This window comes from Rhinoderma darwinii (assembly GCF_050947455.1).
Source record: "Rhinoderma darwinii isolate aRhiDar2 chromosome 5 unlocalized genomic scaffold, aRhiDar2.hap1 SUPER_5_unloc_45, whole genome shotgun sequence".
Classification (NCBI taxonomy): Eukaryota; Metazoa; Chordata; class Amphibia; order Anura; family Rhinodermatidae; genus Rhinoderma; species Rhinoderma darwinii.
The window spans coordinates 128,579-146,844 of NW_027461804.1; the positions used below are offsets into that span (position 1 = coordinate 128,579).

The following is an 18,266-nucleotide window of genomic DNA, read 5'->3' on the forward strand; positions in this document are numbered from 1 at the left end:
TGGATTTGTTACTATGTTACCTAGAAGAATAACAAACTGTGCAAGGATGGAGGTTGTAGGAGCAAGGAGAAGTTGTCTGTAAAGTTGGTGGATGCCTATTTTCCATTTTGCAGTCCCTTGTCTCCCTCTTGTGGCCTCCTGGAGGCAACTAGCTGTGCAAAAAAAAGACAGCCTGGCGGCCGGCTGTTGCAGTGTTGCCCTCTCAGGCAACACTGAGTGACTGACTGAGCCTCACCGTCTTATATAAAGTTCAGACGGAACTTTGCACGTGTCATAGTGGAGCCCTCAGGATTCCAGAGCCAGCTTTCTGACATCATAATGGGGCCTCAGAGATAAAAGCCTGGGCCCAGGTAGTGTTGGTCAGTGCTGCTCAGCAGGCAGCACTGGACTGGACTGGATTACAGCTGATACAAGGTGTGAAGGAACAAGGGGTGGCTGTGGGCATGCACTTGCTGCCGCTGCCAGTGTTTATCTGCATGGCAGCAGGGCATTTGGGCGTTGCCAGGAAGGCATTTTTATGTAGATTCCTCCTCTTTCAGCACTGCATTGTGGTGCAAGCAAAAGAAGCAAATCCTGTCTGGCTTCCTCTCCGGCCTTTATTCACCTCCCGTGTAGCTGTGAGTGTGTGAGCCTGCAGGGCCCCATGGAATTGCCTAGAAGTAGGCTGAATCGCTGCAAGGGCTGAACAGCAGTATCGGGCAGGCTCGGGCAACGCGCGGCCCGTTCGGGTTATCGCTTCTCGGCCTTTTGGCTAAGATCAAGTGTAGTATCTGTTCTTATCAGTTTAATATCTGATACGTCCCCTATCTGGGGACCATATATTAAATGGATTTTTAGAACAGGGAGATGGAAATAGAGCTTGCTCTGTCCACTCCACGCATTGACCTGGTATTGCAGTATTTCCAGGACCGGTGCACCCTTTCCTTATGTGTTGACTAAAAGCAGATTCCAAAAGTGTTTTTTGTCTTTGCTATTGTTTCTGTCTTTCTGAAGGGATCTCCCCTTTTAATCCCATTATTTCAACACCTGTTGGACAATGCATGAGTGATAATGAGCTCATTGATTAAATGCAATTAATGAATAGATTGCCACCTCTTGTTGTGTGTCGTCTGTGTTTCTGTGTTTCCGGCATTTCACATTGGAACACCTCATTCACCTTCCTTGTCTTCTCTCCGCCCTCCCTTTTAGGTAAGTTAAAGAGCTGCACCTGAGCCAGCCACTGATTGATTGATTGATTGATTGATTGATTGATTGATTGATTGATTGATTGATTGATGCAGCACAACAGTCAAATAGTGGAGTGGAGTAGGGGAACAGCAAACAGCCAATAAAGCAGCCCGCCCGCTCGCCTGCCCGCCACAATGGACCTACCTGTGTACACTAGATGGATGTGATGGAATGTACTGTCGTCCCTACATTTCAAGAAGAAGTAAGAATTGCAGTTGCAACAAAGCCTTGCTTGCCTACAAAGAGAGCAGCAATTTGGATTTGTTACTATGTTACCTAGAAGAATAACAAACTGTGCAAGGATGGAGGTTGTAGGAGCAAGGAGAAGTTGTCTGTAAAGTTGGTGGATGCCTATTTTCCATTTTGCAGTCCCTTGTCTCCCTCTTGTGGCCTCCTGGAGGCAACTAGCTGTGCAAAAAAAAGACAGCCTGGCGGCCGGCTGTTGCAGTGTTGCCCTCTCAGGCAACACTGAGTGACTGACTGAGCCTCACCGTCTTATATAAAGTTCAGACGGAACTTTGCACGTGTCATAGTGGAGCCCTCAGGATTCCAGAGCCAGCTTTCTGACATCATAATGGGGCCTCAGAGATAAAAGCCTGGGCCCAGGCAGTGTTGGTCAGTGCTGCTCAGCAGGCAGCACTGGACTGGACTGGATTACAGCTGATACAAGGTGTGAAGGAACAAGGGGTGGCTGTGGGCATGCACTTGCTGCCGCTGCCAGTGTTTATCTGCATGGCAGCAGGGCATTTGGGCGTTGCCAGGAAGGCGTTTTTATGTAGATTCCTCCTCTTTCAGCACTGCATTGTGGTGCAAGCAAAAGAAGCAAATCCTGTCTGGCTTCCTCTCCGGCCTTTATTCACCTCCCGTGTAGCTGTGAGTGTGTGAGCCTGCAGGGCCCCATGGAATTGCCTAGAAGTAGGCTGAATCGCTGCAAGGGCTGAACAGCAGTATCGGGCAGGCTCGGGCAACGCGCGGCCCGTTCGGGTTATCGCTTCTCGGCCTTTTGGCTAAGATCAAGTGTAGTATCTGTTCTTATCAGTTTAATATCTGATACGTCCCCTATCTGGGGACCATATATTAAATGGATTTTTAGAACAGGGAGATGGAAATAGAGCTTGCTCTGTCCACTCCACGCATTGACCTGGTATTGCAGTATTTCCAGGACCGGTGCACCCTTTCCTTATGTGTTGACTAAAAGCAGATTCCAAAAGTGTTTTTTGTCTTTGCTATTGTTTCTGTCTTTCTGAAGGGATCTCCCCTTTTAATCCCATTATTTCAACACCTGTTGGACAATGCATGAGTGATAATGAGCTCATTGATTAAATGCAATTAATGAATAGATTGCCACCTCTTGTTGTGTGTCGTCTGTGTTTCTGTGTTTCCGGCATTTCACATTGGAACACCTCATTCACCTTCCTTGTCTTCTCTCCGCCCTCCCTTTTAGGTAAGTTAAAGAGCTGCACCTGAGCCAGCCACTGATTGATTGATTGATTGATTGATTGATTGATTGATTGATTGATTGATTGATTGATTGATTGATGCAGCACAACAGTCAAATAGTGGAGTGGAGTAGGGGAACAGCAAACAGCCAATAAAGCAGCCCGCCCGCTCGCCTGCCCGCCACAATGGACCTACCTGTGTACACTAGATGGATGTGATGGAATGTACTGTCGTCCCTACATTTCAAGAAGAAGTAAGAATTGCAGTTGCAACAAAGCCTTGCTTGCCTACAAAGAGAGCAGCAATTTGGATTTGTTACTATGTTACCTAGAAGAATAACAAACTGTGCAAGGATGGAGGTTGTAGGAGCAAGGAGAAGTTGTCTGTAAAGTTGGTGGATGCCTATTTTCCATTTTGCAGTCCCTTGTCTCCCTCTTGTGGCCTCCTGGAGGCAACTAGCTGTGCAAAAAAAAGACAGCCTGGCGGCCGGCTGTTGCAGTGTTGCCCTCTCAGGCAACACTGAGTGACTGACTGAGCCTCACCGTCTTATATAAAGTTCAGACGGAACTTTGCACGTGTCATAGTGGAGCCCTCAGGATTCCAGAGCCAGCTTTCTGACATCATAATGGGGCCTCAGAGATAAAAGCCTGGGCCCAGGCAGTGTTGGTCAGTGCTGCTCAGCAGGCAGCACTGGACTGGACTGGATTACAGCTGATACAAGGTGTGAAGGAACAAGGGGTGGCTGTGGGCATGCACTTGCTGCCGCTGCCAGTGTTTATCTGCATGGCAGCAGGGCATTTGGGCGTTGCCAGGAAGGCGTTTTTATGTAGATTCCTCCTCTTTCAGCACTGCATTGTGGTGCAAGCAAAAGAAGCAAATCCTGTCTGGCTTCCTCTCCGGCCTTTATTCACCTCCCGTGTAGCTGTGAGTGTGTGAGCCTGCAGGGCCCCATGGAATTGCCTAGAAGTAGGCTGAATCGCTGCAAGGGCTGAACAGCAGTATCGGGCAGGCTCGGGCAACGCGCGGCCCGTTCGGGTTATCGCTTCTCGGCCTTTTGGCTAAGATCAAGTGTAGTATCTGTTCTTATCAGTTTAATATCTGATACGTCCCCTATCTGGGGACCATATATTAAATGGATTTTTAGAACAGGGAGATGGAAATAGAGCTTGCTCTGTCCACTCCACGCATTGACCTGGTATTGCAGTATTTCCAGGACCGGTGCACCCTTTCCTTATGTGTTGACTAAAAGCAGATTCCAAAAGTGTTTTTTGTCTTTGCTATTGTTTCTGTCTTTCTGAAGGGATCTCCCCTTTTAATCCCATTATTTCAACACCTGTTGGACAATGCATGAGTGATAATGAGCTCATTGATTAAATGCAATTAATGAATAGATTGCCACCTCTTGTTGTGTGTCGTCTGTGTTTCTGTGTTTCCGGCATTTCACATTGGAACACCTCATTCACCTTCCTTGTCTTCTCTCCGCCCTCCCTTTTAGGTAAGTTAAAGAGCTGCACCTGATTGATTGATTGATTGATTGATTGATTGATTGATTGATTGATTGATTGATTGATTGATGCAGCACAACAGTCAAATAGTGGAGTAGGGGAACAGCAAACAGCCAATAAAGCAGCCCGCCCGCTCGCCTGCCCGCCACAATGGACCTACCTGTGTACACTAGATGGATGTGATGGAATGTACTGTCGTCCCTACATTTCAAGAAGAAGTAAGAATTGCAGTTGCAACAAAGCCTTGCTTGCCTACAAAGAGAGCAGCAATTTGGATTTGTTACTATGTTACCTAGAAGAATAACAAACTGTGCAAGGATGGAGGTTGTAGGAGCAAGGAGAAGTTGTCTGTAAAGTTGGTGGATGCCTATTTTCCATTTTGCAGTCCCTTGTCTCCCTCTTGTGGCCTCCTGGAGGCAACTAGCTGTGCAAAAAAAAGACAGCCTGGCGGCCGGCTGTTGCAGTGTTGCCCTCTCAGGCAACACTGAGTGACTGACTGAGCCTCACCGTCTTATATAAAGTTCAGACGGAACTTTGCACGTGTCATAATGGAGCCCTCAGGATTCCAGAGCCAGCTTTCTGACATCATAATGGGGCCTCAGAGATAAAAGCCTGGGCCCAGGCAGTGTTGGTCAGTGCTGCTCAGCAGGCAGCACTGGACTGGACTGGATTACAGCTGATACAAGGTGTGAAGGAACAAGGGGTGGCTGTGGGCATGCACTTGCTGCCGCTGCCAGTGTTTATCTGCATGGCAGCAGGGCATTTGGGCGTTGCCAGGAAGGCGTTTTTATGTAGATTCCTCCTCTTTCAGCACTGCATTGTGGTGCAAGCAAAAGAAGCAAATCCTGTCTGGCTTCCTCTCCGGCCTTTATTCACCTCCCGTGTAGCTGTGAGTGTGTGAGCCTGCAGGGCCCCATGGAATTGCCTAGAAGTAGGCTGAATCGCTGCAAGGGCTGAACAGCAGTATCGGGCAGGCTCGGGCAACGCGCGGCCCGTTCGGGTTATCGCTTCTCGGCCTTTTGGCTAAGATCAAGTGTAGTATCTGTTCTTATCAGTTTAATATCTGATACGTCCCCTATCTGGGGACCATATATTAAATGGATTTTTAGAACAGGGAGATGGAAATAGAGCTTGCTCTGTCCACTCCACGCATTGACCTGGTATTGCAGTATTTCCAGGACCGGTGCACCCTTTCCTTATGTGTTGACTAAAAACAGATTCCAAAAGTGTTTTTTGTCTTTGCTATTGTTTCTGTCTTTCTGAAGGGATCTCCCCTTTTAATCCCATTATTTCAACACCTGTTGGACAATGCATGAGTGATAATGAGCTCATTGATTAAATGCAATTAATGAATAGATTGCCACCTCTTGTTGTGTGTCGTCTGTGTTTCTGTGTTTCCGGCATTTCACATTGGAACACCTCATTCACCTTCCTTGTCTTCTCTCCGCCCTCCCTTTTAGGTAAGTTAAAGAGCTGCACCTGAGCCAGCCACTGATTGATTGATTGATTGATTGATTGATTGATTGATTGATTGATTGATGCAGCACAACAGTCAAATAGTGGAGTGGAGTAGGGGAACAGCAAACAGCCAATAAAGCAGCCCGCCCGCTCGCCTGCCCGCCACAATGGACCTACCTGTGTACACTAGATGGATGTGATGGAATGTACTGTCGTCCCTACATTTCAAGAAGAAGTAAGAATTGCAGTTGCAACAAAGCCTTGCTTGCCTACAAAGAGAGCAGCAATTTGGATTTGTTACTATGTTACCTAGAAGAATAACAAACTGTGCAAGGATGGAGGTTGTAGGAGCAAGGAGAAGTTGTCTGTAAAGTTGGTGGATGCCTATTTTCCATTTTGCAGTCCCTTGTCTCCCTCTTGTGGCCTCCTGGAGGCAACTAGCTGTGCAAAAAAAAGACAGCCTGGCGGCCGGCTGTTGCAGTGTTGCCCTCTCAGGCAACACTGAGTGACTGACTGAGCCTCACCGTCTTATATAAAGTTCAGACGGAACTTTGCACGTGTCATAGTGGAGCCCTCAGGATTCCAGAGCCAGCTTTCTGACATCATAATGGGGCCTCAGAGATAAAAGCCTGGGCCCAGGCAGTGTTGGTCAGTGCTGCTCAGCAGGCAGCACTGGACTGGACTGGATTACAGCTGATACAAGGTGTGAAGGAACAAGGGGTGGCTGTGGGCATGCACTTGCTGCCGCTGCCAGTGTTTATCTGCATGGCAGCAGGGCATTTGGGCGTTGCCAGGAAGGCGTTTTTATGTAGATTCCTCCTCTTTCAGCACTGCATTGTGGTGCAAGCAAAAGAAGCAAATCCTGTCTGGCTTCCTCTCCGGCCTTTATTCACCTCCCGTGTAGCTGTGAGTGTGTGAGCCTGCAGGGCCCCATGGAATTGCCTAGAAGTAGGCTGAATCGCTGCAAGGGCTGAACAGCAGTATCGGGCAGGCTCGGGCAACGCGCGGCCCGTTCGGGTTATCGCTTCTCGGCCTTTTGGCTAAGATCAAGTGTAGTATCTGTTCTTATCAGTTTAATATCTGATACGTCCCCTATCTGGGGACCATATATTAAATGGATTTTTAGAACAGGGAGATGGAAATAGAGCTTGCTCTGTCCACTCCACGCATTGACCTGGTATTGCAGTATTTCCAGGACCGGTGCACCCTTTCCTTATGTGTTGACTAAAAGCAGATTCCAAAAGTGTTTTTTGTCTTTGCTATTGTTTCTGTCTTTCTGAAGGGATCTCCCCTTTTAATCCCATTATTTCAACACCTGTTGGACAATGCATGAGTGATAATGAGCTCATTGATTAAATGCAATTAATGAATAGATTGCCACCTCTTGTTGTGTGTCGTCTGTGTTTCTGTGTTTCCGGCATTTCACATTGGAACACCTCATTCACCTTCCTTGTCTTCTCTCCGCCCTCCCTTTTAGGTAAGTTAAAGAGCTGCACCTGAGCCAGCCACTGATTGATTGATTGATTGATTGATTGATTGATTGATTGATTGATTGATTGATTGATGCAGCACAACAGTCAAATAGTGGAGTGGAGTAGGGGAACAGCAAACAGCCAATAAAGCAGCCCGCCCGCTCGCCTGCCCGCCACAATGGACCTACCTGTGTACACTAGATGGATGTGATGGAATGTACTGTCGTCCCTACATTTCAAGAAGAAGTAAGAATTGCAGTTGCAACAAAGCCTTGCTTGCCTACAAAGAGAGCAGCAATTTGGATTTGTTACTATGTTACCTAGAAGAATAACAAACTGTGCAAGGATGGAGGTTGTAGGAGCAAGGAGAAGTTGTCTGTAAAGTTGGTGGATGCCTATTTTCCATTTTGCAGTCCCTTGTCTCCCTCTTGTGGCCTCCTGGAGGCAACTAGCTGTGCAAAAAAAAGACAGCCTGGCGGCCGGCTGTTGCAGTGTTGCCCTCTCAGGCAACACTGAGTGACTGACTGAGCCTCACCGTCTTATATAAAGTTCAGACGGAACTTTGCACGTGTCATAGTGGAGCCCTCAGGATTCCAGAGCCAGCTTTCTGACATCATAATGGGGCCTCAGAGATAAAAGCCTGGGCCCAGGCAGTGTTGGTCAGTGCTGCTCAGCAGGCAGCACTGGACTGGACTGGATTACAGCTGATACAAGGTGTGAAGGAACAAGGGGTGGCTGTGGGCATGCACTTGCTGCCGCTGCCAGTGTTTATCTGCATGGCAGCAGGGCATTTGGGCGTTGCCAGGAAGGCGTTTTTATGTAGATTCCTCCTCTTTCAGCACTGCATTGTGGTGCAAGCAAAAGAAGCAAATCCTGTCTGGCTTCCTCTCCGGCCTTTATTCACCTCCCGTGTAGCTGTGAGTGTGTGAGCCTGCAGGGCCCCATGGAATTGCCTAGAAGTAGGCTGAATCGCTGCAAGGGCTGAACAGCAGTATCGGGCAGGCTCGGGCAACGCGCGGCCCGTTCGGGTTATCGCTTCTCGGCCTTTTGGCTAAGATCAAGTGTAGTATCTGTTCTTATCAGTTTAATATCTGATACGTCCCCTATCTGGGGACCATATATTAAATGGATTTTTAGAACAGGGAGATGGAAATAGAGCTTGCTCTGTCCACTCCACGCATTGACCTGGTATTGCAGTATTTCCAGGACCGGTGCACCCTTTCCTTATGTGTTGACTAAAAGCAGATTCCAAAAGTGTTTTTTGTCTTTGCTATTGTTTCTGTCTTTCTGAAGGGATCTCCCCTTTTAATCCCATTATTTCAACACCTGTTGGACAATGCATGAGTGATAATGAGCTCATTGATTAAATGCAATTAATGAATAGATTGCCACCTCTTGTTGTGTGTCGTCTGTGTTTCTGTGTTTCCGGCATTTCACATTGGAACACCTCATTCACCTTCCTTGTCTTCTCTCCGCCCTCCCTTTTAGGTAAGTTAAAGAGCTGCACCTGATTGATTGATTGATTGATTGATTGATTGATTGATTGATTGATTGATTGATTGATGCAGCACAACAGTCAAATAGTGGAGTAGGGGAACAGCAAACAGCCAATAAAGCAGCCCGCCCGCTCGCCTGCCCGCCACAATGGACCTACCTGTGTACACTAGATGGATGTGATGGAATGTACTGTCGTCCCTACATTTCAAGAAGAAGTAAGAATTGCAGTTGCAACAAAGCCTTGCTTGCCTACAAAGAGAGCAGCAATTTGGATTTGTTACTATGTTACCTAGAAGAATAACAAACTGTGCAAGGATGGAGGTTGTAGGAGCAAGGAGAAGTTGTCTGTAAAGTTGGTGGATGCCTATTTTCCATTTTGCAGTCCCTTGTCTCCCTCTTGTGGCCTCCTGGAGGCAACTAGCTGTGCAAAAAAAAGACAGCCTGGCGGCCGGCTGTTGCAGTGTTGCCCTCTCAGGCAACACTGAGTGACTGACTGAGCCTCACCGTCTTATATAAAGTTCAGACGGAACTTTGCACGTGTCATAGTGGAGCCCTCAGGATTCCAGAGCCAGCTTTCTGACATCATAATGGGGCCTCAGAGATAAAAGCCTGGGCCCAGGCAGTGTTGGTCAGTGCTGCTCAGCAGGCAGCACTGGACTGGACTGGATTACAGCTGATACAAGGTGTGAAGGAACAAGGGGTGGCTGTGGGCATGCACTTGCTGCCGCTGCCAGTGTTTATCTGCATGGCAGCAGGGCATTTGGGCGTTGCCAGGAAGGCGTTTTTATGTAGATTCCTCCTCTTTCAGCACTGCATTGTGGTGCAAGCAAAAGAAGCAAATCCTGTCTGGCTTCCTCTCCGGCCTTTATTCACCTCCCGTGTAGCTGTGAGTGTGTGAGCCTGCAGGGCCCCATGGAATTGCCTAGAAGTAGGCTGAATCGCTGCAAGGGCTGAACAGCAGTATCGGGCAGGCTCGGGCAACGCGCGGCCCGTTCGGGTTATCGCTTCTCGGCCTTTTGGCTAAGATCAAGTGTAGTATCTGTTCTTATCAGTTTAATATCTGATACGTCCCCTATCTGGGGACCATATATTAAATGGATTTTTAGAACAGGGAGATGGAAATAGAGCTTGCTCTGTCCACTCCACGCATTGACCTGGTATTGCAGTATTTCCAGGACCGGTGCACCCTTTCCTTATGTGTTGACTAAAAACAGATTCCAAAAGTGTTTTTTGTCTTTGCTATTGTTTCTGTCTTTCTGAAGGGATCTCCCCTTTTAATCCCATTATTTCAACACCTGTTGGACAATGCATGAGTGATAATGAGCTCATTGATTAAATGCAATTAATGAATAGATTGCCACCTCTTGTTGTGTGTCGTCTGTGTTTCTGTGTTTCCGGCATTTCACATTGGAACACCTCATTCACCTTCCTTGTCTTCTCTCCGCCCTCCCTTTTAGGTAAGTTAAAGAGCTGCACCTGAGCCAGCCACTGATTGATTGATTGATTGATTGATTGATTGATTGATTGATTGATTGATTGATTGATTGATGCAGCACAACAGTCAAATAGTGGAGTGGAGTAGGGGAACAGCAAACAGCCAATAAAGCAGCCCGCCCGCTCGCCTGCCCGCCACAATGGACCTACCTGTGTACACTAGATGGATGTGATGGAATGTACTGTCGTCCCTACATTTCAAGAAGAAGTAAGAATTGCAGTTGCAACAAAGCCTTGCTTGCCTACAAAGAGAGCAGCAATTTGGATTTGTTACTATGTTACCTAGAAGAATAACAAACTGTGCAAGGATGGAGGTTGTAGGAGCAAGGAGAAGTTGTCTGTAAAGTTGGTGGATGCCTATTTTCCATTTTGCAGTCCCTTGTCTCCCTCTTGTGGCCTCCTGGAGGCAACTAGCTGTGCAAAAAAAAGACAGCCTGGCGGCCGGCTGTTGCAGTGTTGCCCTCTCAGGCAACACTGAGTGACTGACTGAGCCTCACCGTCTTATATAAAGTTCAGACGGAACTTTGCACGTGTCATAGTGGAGCCCTCAGGATTCCAGAGCCAGCTTTCTGACATCATAATGGGGCCTCAGAGATAAAAGCCTGGGCCCAGGCAGTGTTGGTCAGTGCTGCTCAGCAGGCAGCACTGGACTGGACTGGATTACAGCTGATACAAGGTGTGAAGGAACAAGGGGTGGCTGTGGGCATGCACTTGCTGCCGCTGCCAGTGTTTATCTGCATGGCAGCAGGGCATTTGGGCGTTGCCAGGAAGGCGTTTTTATGTAGATTCCTCCTCTTTCAGCACTGCATTGTGGTGCAAGCAAAAGAAGCAAATCCTGTCTGGCTTCCTCTCCGGCCTTTATTCACCTCCCGTGTAGCTGTGAGTGTGTGAGCCTGCAGGGCCCCATGGAATTGCCTAGAAGTAGGCTGAATCGCTGCAAGGGCTGAACAGCAGTATCGGGCAGGCTCGGGCAACGCGCGGCCCGTTCGGGTTATCGCTTCTCGGCCTTTTGGCTAAGATCAAGTGTAGTATCTGTTCTTATCAGTTTAATATCTGATACGTCCCCTATCTGGGGACCATATATTAAATGGATTTTTAGAACAGGGAGATGGAAATAGAGCTTGCTCTGTCCACTCCACGCATTGACCTGGTATTGCAGTATTTCCAGGACCGGTGCACCCTTTCCTTATGTGTTGACTAAAAGCAGATTCCAAAAGTGTTTTTTGTCTTTGCTATTGTTTCTGTCTTTCTGAAGGGATCTCCCCTTTTAATCCCATTATTTCAACACCTGTTGGACAATGCATGAGTGATAATGAGCTCATTGATTAAATGCAATTAATGAATAGATTGCCACCTCTTGTTGTGTGTCGTCTGTGTTTCTGTGTTTCCGGCATTTCACATTGGAACACCTCATTCACCTTCCTTGTCTTCTCTCCGCCCTCCCTTTTAGGTAAGTTAAAGAGCTGCACCTGAGCCAGCCACTGATTGATTGATTGATTGATTGATTGATTGATTGATTGATTGATGCAGCACAACAGTCAAATAGTGGAGTGGAGTAGGGGAACAGCAAACAGCCAATAAAGCAGCCCGCCCGCTCGCCTGCCCGCCACAATGGACCTACCTGTGTACACTAGATGGATGTGATGGAATGTACTGTCGTCCCTACATTTCAAGAAGAAGTAAGAATTGCAGTTGCAACAAAGCCTTGCTTGCCTACAAAGAGAGCAGCAATTTGGATTTGTTACTATGTTACCTAGAAGAATAACAAACTGTGCAAGGATGGAGGTTGTAGGAGCAAGGAGAAGTTGTCTGTAAAGTTGGTGGATGCCTATTTTCCATTTTGCAGTCCCTTGTCTCCCTCTTGTGGCCTCCTGGAGGCAACTAGCTGTGCAAAAAAAAGACAGCCTGGCGGCCGGCTGTTGCAGTGTTGCCCTCTCAGGCAACACTGAGTGACTGACTGAGCCTCACCGTCTTATATAAAGTTCAGACGGAACTTTGCACGTGTCATAGTGGAGCCCTCAGGATTCCAGAGCCAGCTTTCTGACATCATAATGGGGCCTCAGAGATAAAAGCCTGGGCCCAGGCAGTGTTGGTCAGTGCTGCTCAGCAGGCAGCACTGGACTGGACTGGATTACAGCTGATACAAGGTGTGAAGGAACAAGGGGTGGCTGTGGGCATGCACTTGCTGCCGCTGCCAGTGTTTATCTGCATGGCAGCAGGGCATTTGGGCGTTGCCAGGAAGGCGTTTTTATGTAGATTCCTCCTCTTTCAGCACTGCATTGTGGTGCAAGCAAAAGAAGCAAATCCTGTCTGGCTTCCTCTCCGGCCTTTATTCACCTCCCGTGTAGCTGTGAGTGTGTGAGCCTGCAGGGCCCCATGGAATTGCCTAGAAGTAGGCTGAATCGCTGCAAGGGCTGAACAGCAGTATCGGGCAGGCTCGGGCAACGCGCGGCCCGTTCGGGTTATCGCTTCTCGGCCTTTTGGCTAAGATCAAGTGTAGTATCTGTTCTTATCAGTTTAATATCTGATACGTCCCCTATCTGGGGACCATATATTAAATGGATTTTTAGAACAGGGAGATGGAAATAGAGCTTGCTCTGTCCACTCCACGCATTGACCTGGTATTGCAGTATTTCCAGGACCGGTGCACCCTTTCCTTATGTGTTGACTAAAAGCAGATTCCAAAAGTGTTTTTTGTCTTTGCTATTGTTTCTGTCTTTCTGAAGGGATCTCCCCTTTTAATCCCATTATTTCAACACCTGTTGGACAATGCATGAGTGATAATGAGCTCATTGATTAAATGCAATTAATGAATAGATTGCCACCTCTTGTTGTGTGTCGTCTGTGTTTCTGTGTTTCCGGCATTTCACATTGGAACACCTCATTCACCTTCCTTGTCTTCTCTCCGCCCTCCCTTTTAGGTAAGTTAAAGAGCTGCACCTGAGCCAGCCACTGATTGATTGATTGATTGATTGATTGATTGATTGATGCAGCACAACAGTCAAATAGTGGAGTGGAGTAGGGGAACAGCAAACAGCCAATAAAGCAGCCCGCCCGCTCGCCTGCCCGCCACAATGGACCTACCTGTGTACACTAGATGGATGTGATGGAATGTACTGTCGTCCCTACATTTCAAGAAGAAGTAAGAATTGCAGTTGCAACAAAGCCTTGCTTGCCTACAAAGAGAGCAGCAATTTGGATTTGTTACTATGTTACCTAGAAGAATAACAAACTGTGCAAGGATGGAGGTTGTAGGAGCAAGGAGAAGTTGTCTGTAAAGTTGGTGGATGCCTATTTTCCATTTTGCAGTCCCTTGTCTCCCTCTTGTGGCCTCCTGGAGGCAACTAGCTGTGCAAAAAAAAGACAGCCTGGCGGCCGGCTGTTGCAGTGTTGCCCTCTCAGGCAACACTGAGTGACTGACTGAGCCTCACCGTCTTATATAAAGTTCAGACGGAACTTTGCACGTGTCATAGTGGAGCCCTCAGGATTCCAGAGCCAGCTTTCTGACATCATAATGGGGCCTCAGAGATAAAAGCCTGGGCCCAGGCAGTGTTGGTCAGTGCTGCTCAGCAGGCAGCACTGGACTGGACTGGATTACAGCTGATACAAGGTGTGAAGGAACAAGGGGTGGCTGTGGGCATGCACTTGCTGCCGCTGCCAGTGTTTATGTAAAGGATCTGCCAGGCACTGCTTCGGGGTTAACTCCCAGAATTAATCAGTCAACACCTGAGTGTACATCCCTGAGACAGACACCAGCTTCCTCCACTCAGGCTGGCAGGCTTAGGAGTGGGAGAGCCTATCGCAACCTGGCCAGACTCCGCTAGCTCCCGCCCTCGGTCTATTTAAGCGAGGGAGTATTTGACTGGAATAGGAGAGGACTTGGGTACCCGCCCGGGATGTTCACGCTGGGGTATTGGTCAGGAGGTTCCACCTGCGTTTCCCCAGTAAGCCAGGTCCACTTAGAAAGGGTCCGGTGGCCCCTCATAAAAGGGGGGGTACTGTAAAGGATCTGCCAGGCACTGCTTCGGGGTTAACTCCCAGAATTAATCAGTCAACACCTGAGTGTACATCCCTGAGACAGACACCAGCTTCCTCCACTCAGGCTGGCAGGCTTAGGAGTGGGAGAGCCTATCGCAACCTGGCCAGACTCAGCTAGCTCCCGCCCTCGGTCTATTTAAGCCTGCTCTTCCTGTCCATCTGTGCTTGTGAATTTCTTTCCTTGAGGTTTCCTGGCCCAGCTACAGCTCCTGCTATTTTTGATCCTGCTCCATACAGACCACGGCTTACCGACTACTCTTCTGCTTTTCGCTTTGTACCTCGCACTCTCCTGGCTTGACTCGGCTCGTTCACTACTCTGTTGCTCACGGTGTTTCCGCGAGCAACTGCCCATTTCCCTTGCTTGTATTCCCTTGTTTGTTTGTCGTGTTTGTCATGCACTTACTGAGCGCAGGGACCGCCGCCCAGTTGTACCCCGTCGCCTAGGGCGGGTCGTTGCAAGTAGGCAGGGACAGAGTGGCGGGTAGATTAGGGCTCACTTGTCCGTTTCCCTACCCCCCCCCCCACTATTACAGTTTATCTGCATGGCAGCAGGGCATTTGGGCGTTGCCAGGAAGGCGTTTTTATGTAGATTCCTCCTCTTTCAGCACTGCATTGTGGTGCAAGCAAAAGAAGCAAATCCTGTCTGGCTTCCTCTCCGGCCTTTATTCACCTCCCGTGTAGCTGTGAGTGTGTGAGCCTGCAGGGCCCCATGGAATTGCCTAGAAGTAGGTTGAATCGCTGCAAGGGCTGAACAGCAGTATCGGGCAGGCTCGGGCAACGCGCGGCCCGTTCGGGTTATCGCTTCTCGGCCTTTTGGCTAAGATCAAGTGTAGTATCTGTTCTTATCAGTTTAATATCTGATACGTCCCCTATCTGGGGACCATATATTAAATGGATTTTTAGAACAGGGAGATGGAAATAGAGCTTGCTCTGTCCACTCCACGCATTGACCTGGTATTGCAGTATTTCCAGGACCGGTGCACCCTTTCCTTATGTGTTGACTAAAAGCAGATTCCAAAAGTGTTTTTTGTCTTTGCTATTGTTTCTGTCTTTCTGAAGGGATCTCCCCTTTTAATCCCATTATTTCAACACCTGTTGGACAATGCATGAGTGATAATGAGCTCATTGATTAAATGCAATTAATGAATAGATTGCCACCTCTTGTTGTGTGTCGTCTGTGTTTCTGTGTTTCCGGCATTTCACATTGGAACACCTCATTCACCTTCCTTGTCTTCTCTCCGCCCTCCCTTTTAGGTAAGTTAAAGAGCTGCACCTGAGCCAGCCACTGATTGATTGATTGATTGATTGATTGATTGATTGATTGATTGATTGATTGATGCAGCACAACAGTCAAATAGTGGAGTGGAGTAGGGGAACAGCAAACAGCCAATAAAGCAGCCCGCCCGCTCGCCTGCCCGCCACAATGGACCTACCTGTGTACACTAGATGGATGTGATGGAATGTACTGTCGTCCCTACATTTCAAGAAGAAGTAAGAATTGCAGTTGCAACAAAGCCTTGCTTGCCTACAAAGAGAGCAGCAATTTGGATTTGTTACTATGTTACCTAGAAGAATAACAAACTGTGCAAGGATGGAGGTTGTAGGAGCAAGGAGAAGTTGTCTGTAAAGTTGGTGGATGCCTATTTTCCATTTTGCAGTCCCTTGTCTCCCTCTTGTGGCCTCCTGGAGGCAACTAGCTGTGCAAAAAAAAGACAGCCTGGCGGCCGGCTGTTGCAGTGTTGCCCTCTCAGGCAACACTGAGTGACTGACTGAGCCTCACCGTCTTATATAAAGTTCAGACGGAACTTTGCACGTGTCATAGTGGAGCCCTCAGGATTCCAGAGCCAGCTTTCTGACATCATAATGGGGCCTCAGAGATAAAAGCCTGGGCCCAGGCAGTGTTGGTCAGTGCTGCTCAGCAGGCAGCACTGGACTGGACTGGATTACAGCTGATACAAGGTGTGAAGGAACAAGGGGTGGCTGTGGGCATGCACTTGCTGCCGCTGCCAGTGTTTATCTGCATGGCAGCAGGGCATTTGGGCGTTGCCAGGAAGGCATTTTTATGTAGATTCCTCCTCTTTCAGCACTGCATTGTGGTGCAAGCAAAAGAAGCAAATCCTGTCTGGCTTCCTCTCCGGCCTTTATTCACCTCCCGTGTAGCTGTGAGTGTGTGAGCCTGCAGGGCCCCATGGAATTGCCTAGAAGTAGGCTGAATCGCTGCAAGGGCTGAACAGCAGTATCGGGCAGGCTCGGGCAACGCGCGGCCCGTTCGGGTTATCGCTTCTCGGCCTTTTGGCTAAGATCAAGTGTAGTATCTGTTCTTATCAGTTTAATATCTGATACGTCCCCTATCTGGGGACCATATATTAAATGGATTTTTAGAACAGGGAGATGGAAATAGAGCTTGCTCTGTCCACTCCACGCATTGACCTGGTATTGCAGTATTTCCAGGACCGGTGCACCCTTTCCTTATGTGTTGACTAAAAGCAGATTCCAAAAGTGTTTTTTGTCTTTGCTATTGTTTCTGTCTTTCTGAAGGGATCTCCCCTTTTAATCCCATTATTTCAACACCTGTTGGACAATGCATGAGTGATAATGAGCTCATTGATTAAATGCAATTAATGAATAGATTGCCACCTCTTGTTGTGTGTCGTCTGTGTTTCTGTGTTTCCGGCATTTCACATTGGAACACCTCATTCACCTTCCTTGTCTTCTCTCCGCCCTCCCTTTTAGGTAAGTTAAAGAGCTGCACCTGAGCCAGCCACTGATTGATTGATTGATTGATTGATTGATTGATTGATTGATTGATTGATTGATTGATTGATTGATGCAGCACAACAGTCAAATAGTGGAGTGGAGTAGGGGAACAGCAAACAGCCAATAAAGCAGCCCGCCCGCTCGCCTGCCCGCCACAATGGACCTACCTGTGTACACTAGATGGATGTGATGGAATGTACTGTCGTCCCTACATTTCAAGAAGAAGTAAGAATTGCAGTTGCAACAAAGCCTTGCTTGCCTACAAAGAGAGCAGCAATTTGGATTTGTTACTATGTTACCTAGAAGAATAACAAACTGTGCAAGGATGGAGGTTGTAGGAGCAAGGAGAAGTTGTCTGTAAAGTTGGTGGATGCCTATTTTCCATTTTGCAGTCCCTTGTCTCCCTCTTGTGGCCTCCTGGAGGCAACTAGCTGTGCAAAAAAAAGACAGCCTGGCGGCCGGCTGTTGCAGTGTTGCCCTCTCAGGCAACACTGAGTGACTGACTGAGCCTCACCGTCTTATATAAAGTTCAGACGGAACTTTGCACGTGTCATAGTGGAGCCCTCAGGATTCCAGAGCCAGCTTTCTGACATCATAATGGGGCCTCAGAGATAAAAGCCTGGGCCCAGGCAGTGTTGGTCAGTGCTGCTCAGCAGGCAGCACTGGACTGGACTGGATTACAGCTGATACAAGGTGTGAAGGAACAAGGGGTGGCTGTGGGCATGCACTTGCTGCCGCTGCCAGTGTTTATCTGCATGGCAGCAGGGCATTTGGGCGTTGCCAGGAAGGCATTTTTATGTAGATTCCTCCTCTTTCAGCACTGCATTGTGGTGCAAGCAAAAGAAGCAAATCCTGTCTGGCTTCCTCTCCGGCCTTTATTCACCTCCCGTGTAGCTGTGAGTGTGTGAGCCTGCAGGGCCCCATGGAATTGCCTAGAAGTAGGCTGAATCGCTGCAAGGGCTGAACAGCAGTATCGGGCAGGCTCGGGCAACGCGCGGCCCGTTCGGGTTATCGCTTCTCGGCCTTTTGGCTAAGATCAAGTGTAGTATCTGTTCTTATCAGTTTAATATCTGATACGTCCCCTATCTGGGGACCATATATTAAATGGATTTTTAGAACAGGGAGATGGAAATAGAGCTTGCTCTGTCCACTCCACGCATTGACCTGGTATTGCAGTATTTCCAGGACCGGTGCACCCTTTCCTTATGTGTTGACTAAAAGCAGATTCCAAAAGTGTTTTTTGTCTTTGCTATTGTTTCTGTCTTTCTGAAGGGATCTCCCCTTTTAATCCCATTATTTCAACACCTGTTGGACAATGCATGAGTGATAATGAGCTCATTGATTAAATGCAATTAATGAATAGATTGCCACCTCTTGT

General features: G+C 48.1%; 12 non-coding genes across 12 annotated transcripts; all 12 read left to right on the forward strand.

Moving 5' to 3' along the window:
• Positions 1 to 731: 731 nt before the first annotated feature.
• On the forward strand, positions 732 to 922 carry LOC142693879 (U2 spliceosomal RNA). Its single transcript, XR_012862171.1, has one exon. It is a non-coding gene; the product is annotated as a U2 spliceosomal RNA (small nuclear RNA).
• Positions 923 to 2,214: 1,292 nt separating this feature from the next.
• On the forward strand, positions 2,215 to 2,405 carry LOC142693880 (U2 spliceosomal RNA). The gene has a single exon (XR_012862172.1). It is a non-coding gene; the product is annotated as a U2 spliceosomal RNA (small nuclear RNA).
• A 1,300-nt stretch (positions 2,406 to 3,705) lies between these two features.
• On the forward strand, positions 3,706 to 3,896 carry LOC142693881 (U2 spliceosomal RNA). The gene has a single exon (XR_012862173.1). It is a non-coding gene; the product is annotated as a U2 spliceosomal RNA (small nuclear RNA).
• Positions 3,897 to 5,175: 1,279 nt separating this feature from the next.
• Positions 5,176 to 5,366, forward strand: LOC142693882 (U2 spliceosomal RNA). The gene has a single exon (XR_012862174.1). It is a non-coding gene; the product is annotated as a U2 spliceosomal RNA (small nuclear RNA).
• Positions 5,367 to 6,650: 1,284 nt separating this feature from the next.
• On the forward strand, positions 6,651 to 6,841 carry LOC142693883 (U2 spliceosomal RNA). Its single transcript, XR_012862175.1, has one exon. It is a non-coding gene; the product is annotated as a U2 spliceosomal RNA (small nuclear RNA).
• Positions 6,842 to 8,133: 1,292 nt separating this feature from the next.
• On the forward strand, positions 8,134 to 8,324 carry LOC142693885 (U2 spliceosomal RNA). The gene has a single exon (XR_012862177.1). It is a non-coding gene; the product is annotated as a U2 spliceosomal RNA (small nuclear RNA).
• Positions 8,325 to 9,599: 1,275 nt separating this feature from the next.
• Positions 9,600 to 9,790, forward strand: LOC142693886 (U2 spliceosomal RNA). Its single transcript, XR_012862178.1, has one exon. It is a non-coding gene; the product is annotated as a U2 spliceosomal RNA (small nuclear RNA).
• A 1,296-nt stretch (positions 9,791 to 11,086) lies between these two features.
• LOC142693887 (U2 spliceosomal RNA) lies at positions 11,087 to 11,277 on the forward strand. The gene has a single exon (XR_012862179.1). It is a non-coding gene; the product is annotated as a U2 spliceosomal RNA (small nuclear RNA).
• A 1,280-nt stretch (positions 11,278 to 12,557) lies between these two features.
• LOC142693889 (U2 spliceosomal RNA) lies at positions 12,558 to 12,748 on the forward strand. The gene has a single exon (XR_012862180.1). It is a non-coding gene; the product is annotated as a U2 spliceosomal RNA (small nuclear RNA).
• Positions 12,749 to 14,928: 2,180 nt separating this feature from the next.
• On the forward strand, positions 14,929 to 15,119 carry LOC142693890 (U2 spliceosomal RNA). Its single transcript, XR_012862181.1, has one exon. It is a non-coding gene; the product is annotated as a U2 spliceosomal RNA (small nuclear RNA).
• Positions 15,120 to 16,407: 1,288 nt separating this feature from the next.
• On the forward strand, positions 16,408 to 16,598 carry LOC142693891 (U2 spliceosomal RNA). Its single transcript, XR_012862182.1, has one exon. It is a non-coding gene; the product is annotated as a U2 spliceosomal RNA (small nuclear RNA).
• A 1,300-nt stretch (positions 16,599 to 17,898) lies between these two features.
• LOC142693892 (U2 spliceosomal RNA) lies at positions 17,899 to 18,089 on the forward strand. Its single transcript, XR_012862183.1, has one exon. It is a non-coding gene; the product is annotated as a U2 spliceosomal RNA (small nuclear RNA).
• The last annotated feature ends 177 nt before the right edge of the window (positions 18,090 to 18,266 follow it).